Here is a 14,217-nt window from a genome sequence, read left to right on the forward strand (position 1 = left end):
AACTTGGCCATTCTCAGTTTAAGTTGCCAGTTCTCTGTAAAAAAAAACCACCACCACCAACAAAAAAACCCAGAACTAAACCAAAGGTCTTTCCACCTGTATTCTTAAAATGACTTTACTGTTCTCTTTTCCCACACTAATTAGCTGAGGTTTCTCATACCCATCCTCTTAATTTCTTTCTCATCATTTTAGACAAGAGAACATGAAAAACAAACACAAACCCCCACAGTATCTCCATGTAAGTTCAAGCCACTTATGTACCTTTTTTTAAAAAAAAACCTGTTAGTTTAGACTGACTTTCATGTTGGTGATTGATTGAAAAAAAATATGTTTCTTCAGTTTGTTGACAACATGTCACATGTATGTCACACTTGTATAACACCACCAACATCTATGACATTCAATTCCCAGTTTCCAATCACACCTAAATATATGCACTTACTGCAGTGAGACAGTAAAACTAGCAAATCAGACAAGTCTCAAAAAAATATGAACTAAGGAACTAAAAATTGCTCAAACCTCTCCAAAAAACATTAGGTACCACAAAGACCATAAATAATGATCTTACCTCTTATAAACAAAATATATGTTAAAAACCACAAGGTAAGTAATGGAAGTCAACATAAACCCCTCCAATTTTTGTATCCTTAGCTCAGCATCAGGTTTTCAAAGAGTACTTAAACATTAAAGCTAACTTTTCAACAGCAGGAAATTTAGCTTCCTGTATTAGACTTTTTCTCTAAAAAAAAAAATATATATAAATATATATATTTTTTTCCACCTGTATAGCTTTAATCCTCCATGAAAGTTTTATAAGCAGTTTTAGGTACTTTCTATAGTCATACTCTGTATCTTATTTACATTTAATTTATCTGTTGCTGTATGTTAAGTCACTTCCAAACACATTTCCACTTCAGTGAGGAAATAATTTGTAGAATCATTGTACCACACCATCTAATAAAGATGTTGTGTCATTTATTTTTCTCCTTAAACTCCTTATTTCCAAAAATCTTTCTATCCACATGGTTGTCCAGAAGGAGTATTATTGAAAAAGTGACTTTTCTCTGCTTTTAGATGCTGGCAGTCAAAAGTCTTTAAACTAATCAAGACTTTAATAGTAAGATTGTTTATTTTTCTATAACAACAACAACAACAACAATAATAATAGCCTTTACCCAAATTATCAGGAGTACTAACAGGTTTCCCACTCTGAAGATGTATGCTGCATGCACTTCTGCACTCAAGGGCACAGTATACAGGAAATGAACATTGGTGTAATACCTCATTGTTTCGTAAATTTAAAGTTAATATTGACCAGACTATTGATAAGAATGTAATAAACAGATTGTGATCAGCAGACGAAGCACTGAGAACCAAATTAGTGCAGTATGCAATTTGGAATCACACATCAAGTGGCACAGAACAGAGAAAATCAATGTGGTATCAGTAGCAAAATTAGATCAGAACAACTACTGAAATGTCAGATACTACTGGAAGTAAGATTAATATTAAGGATTCATAGATTGCTCAATGGCCTATGCACTCAAGCCTAACAGTATCAATAATGCGAAGGTGACCGCCATCCTACCTATACTTACATAGTATATACAGGTTCTGATTTTACTGCAAGTTTACACATCACTGAGTGGGAAACATTCAAAGGTTACACGAGCAGAGCATAAACTCATGTCCCAACCTTCTCTAAATTCACCCTAATATTTACTTGTGTATTTTTTGTCAACTCCAGTGATCACTTTGGCAGATTCTATAGCATTCTGCTAGACCAAGCTTCACATATTTTCTACAAAGCAGCACTAATAGAAGGCTAATACCGGCTCAAGTTTTATGGTCTCTGGATTATTTCCTTTCCATTCCAAACAGGCAATCATCTACTGCTGAATGAACCACATATTAAAAAGACAAAAATTGTGCATACTATATATAAGCTACATACAGAACCAACAGTACTAGTACTGCAAAACAAAGCATTCAAAACTAGGAAGCAGTAGACAGAAAAATTATGTGATCAAACACTATTTTTTTCCCTCTCAGAATCTCATGGATAATCAATTATGAGATGTGCAGCCCTAAAGTTTAATACAGCAAACTTCTCACTGCTCTGTAGGCTTCTACATGACATACATTCTTGTGCTTTTGAAACCAGGGGTCATTACACATTTCAAGGTGAAAATACCAGATTGTACAGAGACAATAGTTAAACACTAAATGTCTCAACATCTCCTGAAACTGTTTGGCTGATTTGACATATCCAAAATCCAATTCTCCAGATTTCTCTGTATAGCACTTTTAATAATCAATGAACAGCCGCTTTGTCTTCAGCTGGAGCCATTAGTACTCTGTACTTCAGCAAAAGAAGATTAAGTCAAGTGCTTAAGCTTTGGTAACTCTTAAAAATGTCTGTTGGTTATCAACTATAAAAACCATCTTGATTAGATGACTGTTTCTATACCATCTAGCACACAGTAACTCTGGTAGAGGCTGCGAGGGCTCCTCTCCTACAGAAGAGCTCATAAAAGGGTCTAGGGTATATTAGCATCTTAAGTAAAAATTCAGTCTCAAGTAAGCCAATGTGATCCTCTTGGAAAAACAGCAGTTCTCCCTTTAGGTTTCAAGCTCATTGCACAGAGCCAAACAAATCTAGTTGCATTTCAGCTTTTGTGTCTTGGTATTTTAGGAAAATGCTAGCATTTCTAGAACACTCAAAAAAACCCTCAGCTACCCACGAACCAAACAAACATGCTTTAAAACCTTCATTTAGTCCATGACAGTTTGACAGTAGCATAGCAGTCATTACAACTCTGTGAAACCCTTTGGCAGCTGGGAAAACCACCCTCACTAGCTGCTCATTATGTCGCTTTGCAAACTAGAGCACTTCTACCACACAAGCTACTGACTGGGTGTCATCTTGCAAACATATGTCTTTTCTTAAATCTGAAAAAAACTGGAAGCAATGATATGCTCCTAGTCACATTCCCTCTCTGACAAGTCATTCAGATGTGTTTGCTAAAATCTTCCACAATCATTATCTACCTTACTAAAAGACAATATTTATGTTTCATTTTTAGTGGTGTATTTGCCATTTTTTTCTTTTTTTAAAAAGGCAACAGAAATTAACATTATGCCTTCAAAATATGAAGCTGTAGTAGTGTGGACAAAGCATGTTTATTTGGAACCCATCAATAGACTATAGGTCCATATTTCAGATGCAAATAAATAGGCTTTTTTATTTTTACTTGTGTGGGTTTTTGTGGGTTTTTTTGGTTGTTTTTTTTTTTTTTTTTTCCCAAGGGAACATGAAGGTATTGGTAAAGTAAGAAAAAAAGTGTGAAAATTCAGACAGAGTAATTTCTGATGGAAGACACTGTGAAGATTGAGTTTTTTTAAAGACTAGATTAACATACAACCACAAGTTGCCAAGTCAGAAACAGCACTGTTTGTTCTAAGATTATTAACCATTTTGCTTTGTAAATAAAAATAAGTTACAGTATTAAGTTTCAAAAGGTTAAATTTTGAGAGGCACATATGTAAGTGAAATACTCTGTTTCAAAAGCAGATCAGAGAATACAAGGCAGAAACAGATCAGAATTAGGTTTAGGGAATGCTGTTAAGAGAGTCATGAAAGTCACTGTTCTCATCATTTGGAACACATGGAAATAACCGTATTTGAATTCCAGACCTCAGCTAGAATCCAGCATCATGTGCATGCCTAGCATCTCAAGCAGCAAATCAATACAGATCTTCACACAGAAAGACTAAAGTCACAGTCCAACTTCATCTCATCTGCAGTCCAGAATATATTTTCATGATTTTTTCAGTCTTCTAAAGTATCTTTATTTGAATGGAAAAGATAAAATAATGAAAAAAGGTTATTTCCTTAAATGCCTACCCCAAAATTCCTGGCCTTAAGAAACTGTCTGAAAGCTCTAAACTACCACACTATGAACTTTTATTTATTTTATCAGAATTGAAATGGATATTTAAAAAGCAACATCTGTCCTTGAAGTCTGGACTTTGGATATCTGCATTTGTTTTGGATATTCTTTACATTTATATCCGTGTATTTAATAACTCAAACTCTAGGTAATTAGTAATCTTATGATAAATGGCTTGATTGTCTCACAAAATTTCTAGTCATATTGCAGTGTATTTCTGAAGTTATGAATGACTGAAAAAAAACTGAAAGGAGAAATTTAAAAGTACAAAGTCTTGAAGCCAGCAGTGACTACTGCAACTGCTCATATTATAACAAGATATCTTTTTTTTACTTGGGCACTGCACAGACTAATAAATTAAGCAGCCTTAACTTTCATTGCTGTTGTTTCACTAGTTCTTAAGGAGAAAAAGAAAAGAAAAGGAAATTATAGCAAAACAAGTAAGAAATTACTTTCATCTATAAAATTATTTCATTTGTGAAAGTGTCAGACTGAGACTTACTCCTGAGTGGGCTTACAGAAGTCTACTGAAGGCACTGGCTATCAGTTTGATCAACATAATCTATCTGTATGCCAAATCCTGGTCAGTGGGTACTCATCCCTCAACTCCCAAATAACCAATGATGGTTCATCAAACTGGCGGTTAACAATTGATGAAGGGAAGTCTTTAGAATGCACTCAAGATAGCCTAAAGCCTTTTAAAAAAAGATCTTTCTGATAAAGTTGAACTCAATACCATGGCTGTGTGATATGATTTGATGGTCACTGTACCTATAATTTAATCATTCCTAACTTCCTGTAGAAATGGTGCCCTAAAGCAAAACTCTTCTTTTCACAGTGAGACGAAGTCTAAAAACAGCCAGGAGTTTCCTAAACAGTTTTTGATTCAGTCAGAATAAAATAAGCAAATTTAAAAGCAGCAGCACATTTTAATTAAAATATTATTTAATATTTGATACAGATTTTATTAGTAAATAAGATTATATATTAGTATTTGTGGTTGTCCTGGTTTTGTTAAAAAACAAGTTTCTCTTTGAGTGAATTTTGCCTGTCAGCTAAAGCCTTCATATTAGCTCCATTTTCCTGGAGAACCAGACACATATTTTGGTAAACCTAGCAATGGAATGCAAACTTATTGATAAGCACGGATGGACATCTCGCGAGAGGGGCAACGAGAAACCGGTGACCAACTGTGTATAACATTCCATTCACGTGAATACTTCATATAAAAGTGGGAGATCACGAGGATCTCGTCCCTTTTCCTTCCCTTTTTTCCTCATGGCTGACATTAGGAGAGGACGTTGCTGGTCGTCCCTGTGAACTGAGGCCTAGTGAGAGACTGAATCCAGCTCCGGTTGGCTACAGAGTCTAATCCAGGACTTTGGGTGCTGGCTCTGCAATTGCTGAGACTTACAAGATTGGTTTTGTATATTTTGTATTATTTTCTCTATTCTTATTAGTAGCATTAGTAAAACATCTGTAACTTTTCCAACTCTCTTCTCTCTGTCCTTCTTTCCCTCCCGATCGCCTGTCCTGAGTGGGAAGGGGGGAGAGGGAGGGGCAAAAAGGGGGAAGTGGGGGGGAGAGGAGGTTAACAATACATCTGCCAGGGTTTGATTGTCACCCCGCAATCTTAACCCTCGACAGTGGTATAAATGCATTTTTTTTCAATCTAGTTCTTAAGGATTAAAAGTAGGTTATGAACAGACTGTGACAAGAGATAATTAGTCCTCTATACTTCCCAGTTCTCCAGAGTTGCATATTAAAAAGCTGTCTTCTCCCTCCAGACTTCTGTTTGTACAATTACATCTAATTCTCATTCTGCAAGTCCCTTCAGTCCCAGCCACCAAGGAAACAACCATTTCTTAAACTTGCAAAAAGCTCATTGACTAGAATTCTTTCAGTCACGTACACAATCCTAGTAAGCTACAGTTATCGTTCGGGCTGATTATCTGCAGTTTCTGACTGTCGAAAAAACAGTGACTTTTTTTTCTTTGTCCAATTGTCACTCAATTCTGCAACATGTTTGAGCTTTTGCATTCAGAAGAGAAAGTACGAGTAACTTGTGGAAATGCCTCAGAAGTCTGAAGAAATCCAGCACAGATTTCTTTCTTGCCAATGGCATAAAGTACAAAAGCTCAAAGAAAAGATAACATCAATAAGATATGTACAAGAACTGACCCTCATTTGCTATTGTTGCCTATATCATTCCAAAGCAAAATTCAATGAAAGATTTCTCTCTATTCCTTCTAACATGAGGAGCAATTCCTTCCATCACAAGAACAAACTTAAAATTGTTTTCCCCCACATTTCAAAATCATTCCCCCTGTTTTCTTCCCAGAGTGAGGAAACGGGGACCTGGCAGGGAAAAGGACACTAAATAACACATCCCTCAACCCTTACTATAGTAGAAGCTTGTGTTACTGCTGCTCTGCAATGCTCCAAGGTAGTTTGAACTACTGCTGTTCAGACCACATGGTCCTATAAGCAGAGTAAGGTCCTGGCAAGCAACTTCCAGAATCTCCTAAAGCAACTTTCCAACAATAAGACAAATGAGACTGAGGATTAAGATGGGGCGAATAGGTACACTCTGACTTATTTAGGTATTAAAGAATAAGGACCAGATACATGAACTATCTTATTATGCCACATGAATTTCAGAAAAACTATTTCCAGTCTGCTTCACATGATGGTTGCAAGCTTTGCTTTCTATCAACTCAAGCTTTGAGTATGAACACCAATTTTTGTAGTATTTCACATTTTTTCAGAGCAGTTTCAACTAAACACTTATGTAATGTGGAGTCTACATGAATTCTAGAACTTTGAGTCTTCCCACTGTGGTTGTGCCACTGCTGCCTCTTGTAACCTTCACACCTGCCGTGATTCTCCAACCTCAGCTACCTGTGATACAAAGAGATGCTCTGAGAAGAAAGTGCTAATAACCCAGACTTATGTTGCCACCTCCAGGATTAATTTTAGATAAAGGGGGTGGGGGGGGTGGAGCGGAAGCCTCGCTGAAAATCAACAAAAGCAGCTAAAACTGGGGAAGGTTTAAATGTCCACTTGCTGCTCAAGGCTTGCCAGATGTCAAAATCTCAGATAAGTTGAGGTTTGACTTCTCAGAACTGCATTTCCTCCTTTTTGCCCATATTTCCTCTTTCTTTCCTTCGACAATGCTGCTTTATCACCACCTGGGATCCAAGAAGCTGCAAACAGGGAGAAGCTGCACAGTTCCCAGCTTCTCCAGTTGCCAAACAGGACAAGGGAATGTTGGTGGCCCTAAACACACAGCAATCTCACCAAAAAGCAATTTGTTCTGTTTTTTGAGGCACAGTATAATGTTTTGACATCAAATTAGAAAACATGAAGAGAAGCTTTCAGATACAGAGGCAAACTGCCCGAAAGTCTAACAACATACTGTTTTTTTTTCCCAGAGCCCTTCCCAATAGTTCAAATAACAAATCATTTGCATCATCTGTCTGCTTAAATCAGCATCTACTGCACTGTCCATAAAAACTTGCCAGAATCAGTCTCATTGCTTGACAGATAAAAATGTACTAAATATATATCACTTTATTAAGTTTTATTCACACATTGTTCAAAATATAGTTTTGTTTAAGTAATATTTTTTCTTTCTCCATAAAAGTTGTCTTTATCTACTGAATAGTAAAACAAAAATCAAATACTAAAAAAAAAGAGATACTCTGAAAATTCAGACTAAGGTATGTTGTATCTTTCCAAGAAGAAAGCCTAGACAAAGAAGTTTTCTAGTGTCCCCTTCTCTGTCCCACCCCCCCCCCAAAAAAAAAAAAAAAAAAAATTGCTTTGGGTGGTTCTTTTTCCATGTGTAAGACACCATAAAGTGCTATAAGCCTGGAGACTGTATGTTTTCCAAACATACCACTGAGTGCATTAATAAAATTGCTGCTTACAGGCAGAGTGCCTTGCCTTTCAGTTTTGCATCTAGTTTTCCATTATATTTACTTTTCACAGAACCACCTAAGTACATGCAAGTAATAGTTTGTATGCCTCTTCAAACTCTTTAAGCCCCCATCATACTATATACATCACAGCCCTTATAGTTTGTTGACACTCATTTTTCATTCCTAACAAATTTTTTAAAACTAGAAAGATAGAAGAATTGCAGATATAAATTAATTGCTTGCTGAAAGTTCCCTTCATATATTACAGTAATACGGTTTAAGATACTGATGCCAAAGCAACTGCTTTTCCTATTGGGACAGTTACAGAGACAGATACAGTTAACAGTGGAAAGAATTGCAGGCTTCATTTTGTAGCTAGAGAGAAAGATTCTGCCTAACTGCAAATATTTGGAAAGGAATCTTATTAAAGACATATTCACTTCCAGAACGATGACTGAACTTCCAGGTTTTGTTGGAATTGCCTTTTACTATTCTGTATTGCAAAGCAGCCAACTTAGAAACTTTTTGCACCTCCATCTTCCTGCCTACAGTCAGCTGCATCAGAAGACTCTGGATATACTTCTAGTCAAATACAGCAATCTGAGTTGTGTATATGTTTTTAGTTTAAACCTAGTTGAGACAACAGGATGGTGCACTGACAGATCTATCTGGGCACTACTGCTACAGAGGAAGGTAATAGGTATTCCAGTCAGGTCCCAGAGATGACTTCCTTATAACCCAGGGACCAAAGTCTTCATCAAGGACCTCTCAACCAGTGCAGAGCTTCTGCTGATCCTGGCCTAGAGCATTACACATTAGTAGTTCAGCTTGCCCTGGGATGGTAGAGCCTCCCCTCTTAACTGGAAGGAGTTTAGTGACTGAGAATTTCAGCCCATCATAGCACGTGCCCTTCTGTATTAGTCTGGATATCTGCAGCTTCAATCTTCTCTGCTCCTTTTTCCTTAAAAAGCAGCAGCATCCCACACAGGCTTTGTTCAACAGGATACTGTAAATAGCCTTGTAAGCATTTACGCACACTTCAGAAAATCCCACTTCAATCTTGTTTAGAAATCAAATCAGGGCTCAAGATACAGACCACAGTGAATATCTGTGTGGGTGGCTTCAGACACTCCTTTTATCACATTCTGGTCACTTCAGCACCCACAGCTATGGAGAACAAGTTAAAGTCAATACCCCAAAAGTACTTCTCAGCTTACTGAGTGGAATTTGGCGTAATTCCCGTACAAGTTAACAGATGTGCATCCGCATGCAGAGAGTACACTAGAAATTACCTCACCACCCTGAAAACAATGTTTGAACTTCACAGCAAGTGTCCTGAGGGGCAGGAAGAGGCTCTGGAAAACTAAAGTTTTAATTTGTTACCCAGTAACTCACATAAAAAGTATGGTATTAAGAAATTATTCTCCATAACTTGACAGGCTTCAGATTCTGGAACAAATTAGCCAATGACTTTTAAGACCCTACAGGCTAAGAGGACCCCGTGGTAACGGGGCAGAGTGTCTACTGGAGCTTTTAAAGTGACTTATAAAACTGTGCTGTTTTCTTGATTTTGTACTGAATCAATGACCTACAATATAGCAGATGAAACTCCTACTAAGGAAAATACTTTGCACAGAGCAGATACAAGAAAGGACTCTGTTACATCTGTTTAATACAAAATCCATAGCTTTTGCTAATACAATGGCCTAAATCACAACAGTAGTGGGCAAATTATTCTATATTCTTATGACTCAAACTTTCAGATGGACACAATTTTACAAAAAACTTCACACTCACATGTGGCGTGGTAACACCAAACTGCAGTACAAGCAACTAAAAAAGTCTGGTAGACTTTGATGACTTCAGATTACAAAGAAATTAAAAACCAAACACATATGCAAACCAAACCAACAAGACTCCTAGAAACGCATCTCTGGGGGAAGTACAGGGAGTGACTAAAGGAGCGGCCAGGCAGGAAGAAAAACAAGTAAGTGGGCCAATGGCTGCAAGCCCAAGTTACCATCGTACATTATTTTAACTGAAACCAGCTATCTAAATCCTGTCCATTCAGCAACAACTAAACTCAGTATCTCAATCTATGAACTACTCTACTAACAGTGTATAACCCACAGCATATTTACTCAGCAGAAACCACATATCCAGACTTTCTTGTGTTTTTTCACTGCAAGTGCAATAATTACTATGAAGGTATGTTTTTAGATGCTGATGTTTTACAGAAGTAAGTGTCTTGCTGAACTGGGACCCAGCACTTGTGTTGTGCATTTACCCTCAATTTCTTTTCCACTATGTTTATTCTCCAGCTCCACTTTGAATTTGTACAATGATGGCATTTCTCAAACAGCCTTTTTTTTTTTCTTTCAACCATTGATTTATTGCAGTTACCCACTGAGCTTGCTTCACTTTGTGAACAAGATGCAGGTAATGAAAGTGCCTAGAAACTAAAGTATGTGTGTAGTTTTCTAGCTTTACTATTCTTACTTACAAAACGACACATCAAAAGGCCCTACCATAATAAACTAAGAGCAAACAGCCACAGGCAACACCAGAAGAATGAGAGAAAAACACCGAATAATTGGCTACAAGTCTAAAAAATATGGAAAAATAAACAGGAAGAAAACACATAGTAGACCACTCAAAGCAACAAATAGCTATATTTTGGTTCCATTCTCTTTAGACAGAAAAACAGGAAAAAAAAATCCAATTCAATTCCACTCTCCCTGTCTCCTTGGCTGCACATTCCAAAATAATCAACATGATCCTGATTTCACTGATGGCACAGTGTGATTTTTTTGGGAAATAAATCATTAGCTGCTCAAAATCTACAAGAGTAGTTCAGTGAACTACATGATATATGTATCTTCCATTGCCAAACTACAGTGTTGTAAAGAAAAAGTGAAATAAAAGTATTTATGGTATTAACTGAGGAAAGGCAGCCTTCTACTACTGCTATGGAAACACACAAAAAAAAGCCTCCACAACAAACTCTGGAACTCTTGCATATTTGTTAATACAGACACTTTATATTAAACATATATTCAAGACCAATATGAAATGATTATAACATTACTGAAATTAACAGCAAAGTAAATGTATACTTCATGTTATGAGAAATAATTTTCAAAGCTCCAGGATTATAGCACGCCATCGTTGCACCTGAATGCATTTCAGTAGAACCATTGAAATGGTTTTCTTTGTTATTATCACTGTTATTTTTTTTAAACACAGCAAGTATCAACTGCTGATTGATTGGGTCAGTACCCTCTGAAAAGCAAAACCAATATGCAGAAAGACCTTTGGGAATGTTCTTCAACTGTGTAAAGTTACATAATTTCTCAAGCTTTGAATAGACACCTAAATTTGTGTATTTTAGCTTCACAGATTTTGCCCATGTTATAAACAGCTGCTCATTTATCTTGGCTAATGCTTGGATCCCAGGTATGTTCACAGATCAAATATATCCTGTAGGAATGTATCCCCCATTAGACTTCATAAAAACATGTTTGAACTTTAAGAAAAGTTTTCAACCTATATTCTACATCACAAATTTCACATTTCTGGTAGACTAGATTTTATTTGCAGGTGCTATGTGCAAATAACTTTCAGTTAGTGCATGTCAGGGGTGTCAAACTCATTTTCACCAGGGGCTACATCAGCGTTGCAATTGCCTTCAAAGGGCCGAAAGTAATTTTAGGACTGTACAAATGTAGGAGTAGTTACATTTGTACAGTCCTAAAATTACACTCGGCCCTTTGAAGGCAACCGTGAGGCTGATGTGGCTCTCGGTGAAAAATAAGTTTGACACCCCTGCTGTATGCAGTATCTTAATTTACATGACATATGAAATACTGCATACAGTTCTTTTTATTAATATAAAATATATAACTGTAGGGGTCCAGACCAGAAACTAAGAAGTAAATACTTAGCATCTGAATTGTTACTGGTATTACTACTATCAAAATCCTCTGCAAAGCACTGAATCTCAGAGCAACTCTTTAAAATGTGCTTCTTCTAACTCAAGTAGTTTTATTGAAATAAAACTAGTCTCATCTGCCATTAGACAACCATGCAATTTTAAAATTTGCCTCAAATGATAGTTTTCTCATATTTATTGTTCTTTGGGAAAACTCTCCAAAACATCTGTTGTCTCTCTTTATCAAGGATATGTCTGCCATTTCCTTCCATAGAGCCTTCCTAGCCATTAAAGAAGAAAAAAACTCAGGAACTGGTAACAAATTATTGTGCTGAGTAAAACATCAATCAGGTTTAAGAGTAACAGAGAAAGGAAAGCATGCACACTCTTAGCAAACAATTATAGTAGTTTTTATTTCTCCAAATTAATCACTCTCCTTAAATCAATCATAGAATAGAATCATAGGGAGTTGGAAGAGACCCACCAGGATCATCGAGTCCAACTCCTCTCCCTGAATGTGACAACCCCACAGTTCACACCATGTGTCTGAGGGCATTGTCCTGTCTCTTCTTGAACACTGTCAGGCTCGGGGCTGTGACACCTCCCTGGGGAGCCTGTTCCAGTGTCCACCACCCTCTGGGGGAAGAACCTATTCCTAATGTCCAACCTAAACCTCCCCTGGCACATCTTCCTGCCATTCCCTCGGGTTTTGTCACTGGTCGCTAGAGAGAAGAGATCAGCACCTGACCCTCCTCCTCCCCTTGTGAGGAAGCTGTAGCCGCCATGAGGTCTCCCCTCCATCTCCTTCGAGCTGAACAAACCAATTGACTTCAGCCACTCCTCATATGGCTTCCCCTCCAAACCCTTCACCAACTTCATAGCCCTCTTCTGGACACTCTCCAGTAGCTTTATATCCTTTTTAAGCCTGTGTTGCCCAGAACTGCACACAGTGCACCAGGTGAGGCTGCACCAGTGCAGAGCGGAACAATCACCTCCCTCTCCCAGCTGGCAATGCTGTGCTTGATGCACCCCAGGGCACGGTTGGCCCTCTTGGCTGCCAGGGCACACTGTTGGCTCATGTTCAACTTGCCCAGGTCCCTCTCTGCAGTGCTGCTCTCCAGCATCTCATTCCCCAGTCTGTGTGTACAACCAGGGTTGCTGTGTCCCAGATGCAAAATCCAGCACTTGCCCTTGTTGAACTTCATGCAATTGGCGGTTGCCCAGTTCTCCAATTTGTCCAGATCCCTCTGCAGGGCCTCTCTGCCCCCAAGACTGTTGACAGCTCCATTTTTTGTCATCAGCAAACTTACTTAGTATGCCCTCAACTCTTGTGTTTAAGTCATTTATAAAGACATTGAAGAGCACTGGCCCTAAGGTAGATCCCTGTGGGACCCTTCTAGTGACTGATCACCTGCCCGACATAACCCCATTTACTAGAACCCTTTGAGCCCAGCCCATCAGCCAGTTTCTCACCTGCTGCTGTGTGTTTACCCAGCTGTATGCTGGACATCTTGTCCAGTAGGATACTGCGAGAGACAGTATCAAAGGCTTTACTTAAATCCAAAAAGATCATGCTGACAGGCTTCCTTTGGTCAACTGAGTAACCTTGTCATAGAGACAAAAGTAAGTTTGTTAAGCAGGACCTTCCGCTTGTGAATCCACAGTTACTGGGACCAATGACTGCTTTGTCATTCAGGTTTTTCTCCAATAGCTCCCAGAACAATCTTCTCCATGATTTTGCCAGGTACAGAAGTGAGGTTGACAGGCCTGTAGTTGCTGGGGTCATCCCTGTTGCCCTTCTTGTAGATTGGGACAATGTTTGCCAGCTTCCAGTCTTCCAGGATCTCTCCAGATTCCCAAGAGCATTGAAAAATCAGAGAGAGGTTGCGCTATGATGTCAGCCAGTTCTTCAAGCACCCTTTAACAAATCCCATCAGGTCCCAACAACTTGTAGGGATCTAGCTGGAGCAGCAGATCCCATACAAGTTCTGGATTGATTGGGAGTTTATCGTTCCTGCAGCCATGGTTTTCCAGCCCAGGGTTATGGGGCCCCCAAGTCCAACATCGGTGTTGGACACTGATGCAAAGAAACCATCAAACGGCTCAGCTTTGCCTGTGTCCCTGTTAATAAGGTGATCATGCTCATCAATTTATGGACCAATGTTGTTTCTAGTTTGTCTTTTGCCATTAATATATTTTTAAAAGCCTTTTTTTTTCCTTCACAGTATCGGTCAGCTTCAATTCTAGTTGAGCTTTGGCAGCATTAATTCCCTTCCTACAATGGCGAGCAGCATCTCTGTAGTCCTCCCATGTTGCCTGACCTTGCTTCCACTAACAATGTAATTTCCTTTTCCACTGTATTTCAAGAAGATCCCTGCTCAACCAAGCTGGCTTTTTACCTCACCTGCTA

At 38.3% G+C, this 14,217-nt stretch overlaps 1 protein-coding gene across 4 annotated transcripts in view; it reads right to left on the minus strand.

The window, feature by feature from the left end:
• Positions 1–14,217, minus strand: part of STXBP6 (syntaxin binding protein 6) — a 128,425-nt gene that overhangs the window by 33,638 nt on the left and 80,570 nt on the right. The gene's annotated exons all lie outside the window — the stretch shown is intronic.

This window comes from Patagioenas fasciata, chromosome 5, assembly GCF_037038585.1.
Source record: "Patagioenas fasciata isolate bPatFas1 chromosome 5, bPatFas1.hap1, whole genome shotgun sequence".
NCBI classification, from domain to species: domain Eukaryota; kingdom Metazoa; phylum Chordata; class Aves; order Columbiformes; family Columbidae; genus Patagioenas; species Patagioenas fasciata.